This window comes from Mus musculus, chromosome 16 (genome assembly GCF_000001635.26).
Source record: "Mus musculus strain C57BL/6J chromosome 16, GRCm38.p6 C57BL/6J".
NCBI classification, from domain to species: Eukaryota; Metazoa; Chordata; class Mammalia; order Rodentia; family Muridae; genus Mus; species Mus musculus.
The window spans coordinates 14,804,352-14,807,469 of NC_000082.6; the positions used below are offsets into that span (position 1 = coordinate 14,804,352).

The window sequence follows — 3,118 nt, forward strand, 5'->3', positions numbered from 1 at the left end:
TCATGTGTCATTTATAGAAACATAAACAGATTTAAGTATAAGGTAATTGGGTATTTTATTCAACTACCATAATTTTTAAAAGAATTTTTTCAGAGTTGATAGATGGTAGGAAAAAAATGCCAAAGTTTTTCATGAAGATCTGCATACTGACTATCTTTTTGTATCCTCCTAAAACCTGGAATGTGAGGCACAGATGCTCTGCACCTCCCACCCCAGGTTCTGCCCTCCCAGGTCATCAAAGCCACATACTACACTGACTCTAACTAAACCTGGAGGGTAAAACTGTCCCAGTCCTGCCCAGCCTCCACAGGGATTAGGAAACTGCCAGCAGAGCTGAGTAAAACAAGCACAGGAATGTGAAAGCTGTCAAAGCAGAAACAGCAAACAAGTCACCTGCTGCTAGCCCACTCAGGTGGAAGGTGTGCTCAGGCTTTGGAGCTGGACTAGGAAGGGGAAGCCCACATATGCAAGTGTGGAATGTACTGCCCTAAAATGGTCCAATCCAGTGCAAGGGAGAAGGGCCCTCTGGTCTATGAAATGTGGCCAAAGGGTGACTTGTTGCTACAGTCTGCTATCCTTGTGCCTGTTCAGCAAGGCCTGCTCTGCTATTCCCAACAAACTGGAGACTTTATAGTCTTTATAATAAGTGATGAAGAGAGAAATGTAAAGATACTGTACACTGTTCACCTGGCTCCCCTAGAGAACATGGTTTTCAAAGGTCTTTCTGGAGTTAGAATGGCACCCAGCTTGTCTAAGGAGTCAAGAAAAAGCATACACACACAAATTTACACAGTCACATATATACAAACACACATATATGCATGTACATACTGCATGCATATTAATATGTGAACACATTTATCTACATACACAGGAATATATACATTCATGCAAATATGCACACATATATATGCATACATGTATACTTGCATATACAAATATACATACATATTTACATAAATTTATATACATGTATGTACACTTATCCACCTGTATGTACCAATATACACATATGCACACACAAACTCATACATATATATATATATATAAAGCTCACCAACTGAAAGGGTTTTGTGGTGAAAGAGTATCTTGGCTATAGGGGGCTGTGGTGGTTTGAATGAAAATGGGCTCCATAGTCTCCTAAGCAGTTGCATTATCAGGAGGTGTGGCTTTTTTGAAGTAGTATGGTCTTGTTGGAAGAACTGTGTTACTAGGGAAACAATTTGAGGTCTCAGAAGTACAAGCCAGGCCCAGCGTTACTACTTCCTGCTGCCTTCAGATCAAGATCAAGCTGTAAAACTCTCAGCTGCCTCTCCAGCACCATGTCTGCCTATATGCCTCCATACTTCCTGCAATGATAATGATAGACTAAACCTCTTAATCCTGTAAGCCAGGATCAATTAAATATTTTTTCTTTATAAAATTTGCTGTGGTCATGCATCTATTCACAGCAACAGAAACTACAAGAGAAGTGAGAGGGCTAGGCTGATTCCATTGCAGGTTTCAAATTGGCAGTTCAGGAGACTAGCCCTAAGAATTGGGAAAGCCAAGGCAAGCCCAGGCAAGTCAGTTACTAGAACAAGACCCCAGTCTTCAGGCAGCTAGTCAGAAACTGCCCTTACATCAGGAGCTGCCCTGCCACATGGCCTGAGGCAAGGACAATGGGTCAACAGTAGTTTCCAGACTTCCTCAGCAATAGTTTCCAGCCCCCATACCCTGATAATGGTTCCAACAAGACCCCAGTCTTCAGGCAGCTAGTCAGAAACTGCCCTTACATCAGGAGCTGCCCTGCCACTTGGCCTGAGGCAAGGACAATGGGTCAACAGTAGTTTCCAGACTTCCTCAGCAATAGTTTCCAGCCCCCATACCCTGATAATGGTTCCAACAAGACCCCAGTCTTCAGGCAGCTAGTCAGAAACTGCCCTTACATCAGGAGCTGCCCTGCCACTTGGCCTGAGGCAAGGACAATGGGTCAACAGTAGTTTCCAGACTTCCTCAGCAATAGTTTCCAGCCCCCATACCCTGATAATGGTTCCAACAAGACCCCAGTCTTCAGGCAGCTAGTCAGAAACTGCCCTTACATCAGGAGCTGCCCTGCCACTTGGCCTGAGGCAAGGACAATGGGTCAACAGTAGTTTCTAGACTTCCTCAGCAATAGTTTCCAGCCCCCATACCCTGATAATGGTTCCAGAATGTTCCTAGAGATGGACTCAACAGACTAAGATAGAGGTCACCTACCCAGGAAATTCCCCTAATGTGCTTTAAATCAGTCTTTTGCCCTCACTTCAGGGTCTCACTATCTTAGTAATGAGAGACTCCAGCATGCTGGACTACTATGGAGTAAAACACTCTTTGAGTTTACATACTATATGAATCTGGAATATCATTTTCTTTTTGGCGAATCATGGGCCCTTACAGTTGGTACTAGGGACTGGGATATGGCTGTTATAGGTCTGCCAGTGTTTTTGTCTGGAGAAATACGGAACACTTTGAGACTTTGGACTAGAAAAGCCACTGGACATTTTAAGTGAGTCTTTTTTTTTTTTTTACCCAGTTTTCTTTTTATTTATTTATTTATTTTATTTATTTTTTTTTCCATTTTTTATTAGGTATTTCGCTCATTTACATTTGCAATGCTATACCAAAAGTCCCCCATAGCCACCCACCCCCTCTCCCCTACCCACCCACTCCCCTTTTATGGCCCTGGCGTTCCCCAGTACTGGGGCATATAAAGTTTGCGTGTCCAATGGGCCTCTCTTTCCAGTGATGGCCGACTAGGCCATCTTTTGATGCATATGCAGCTAGAGTCAAAAAAATATGGAACGCTTCACGAATTTGCGTGTCATCCTTGCGCAGGGGCCATGCTAATCTTCTCTGTATCGTTCCAATTTTAGTATATGTGCTGCCGAAGCGAGCACTTTAAGTGAGTCTTAATGGGATATACATGTAAATCAGTGGTACTGAGAGTGATTTGAACTGTGAGGGCCTGGCTCAAGAAGCTTCAAAGGAGAATAATAATAATATGTAACCTAGAGATTGTTTATATGTTATTTTGGTGAAGAATGTGCCTGTTCTACCCATGTCCAAAGAATCTGCCTAAGGCTAATAATCAAAGAAT

General features: G+C 42.9%; 1 non-coding gene across 1 annotated transcript; it reads right to left on the reverse strand.

The window, feature by feature from the left end:
• Window positions 1–2,811: 2,811 nt before the first annotated feature.
• Window positions 2,812–2,918, reverse strand: Gm25547. The gene has a single exon (XR_003952036.1). It is a non-coding gene; the product is annotated as a U6 spliceosomal RNA (small nuclear RNA).
• Between the last annotated feature and the right edge of the window lie 200 nt (window positions 2,919–3,118).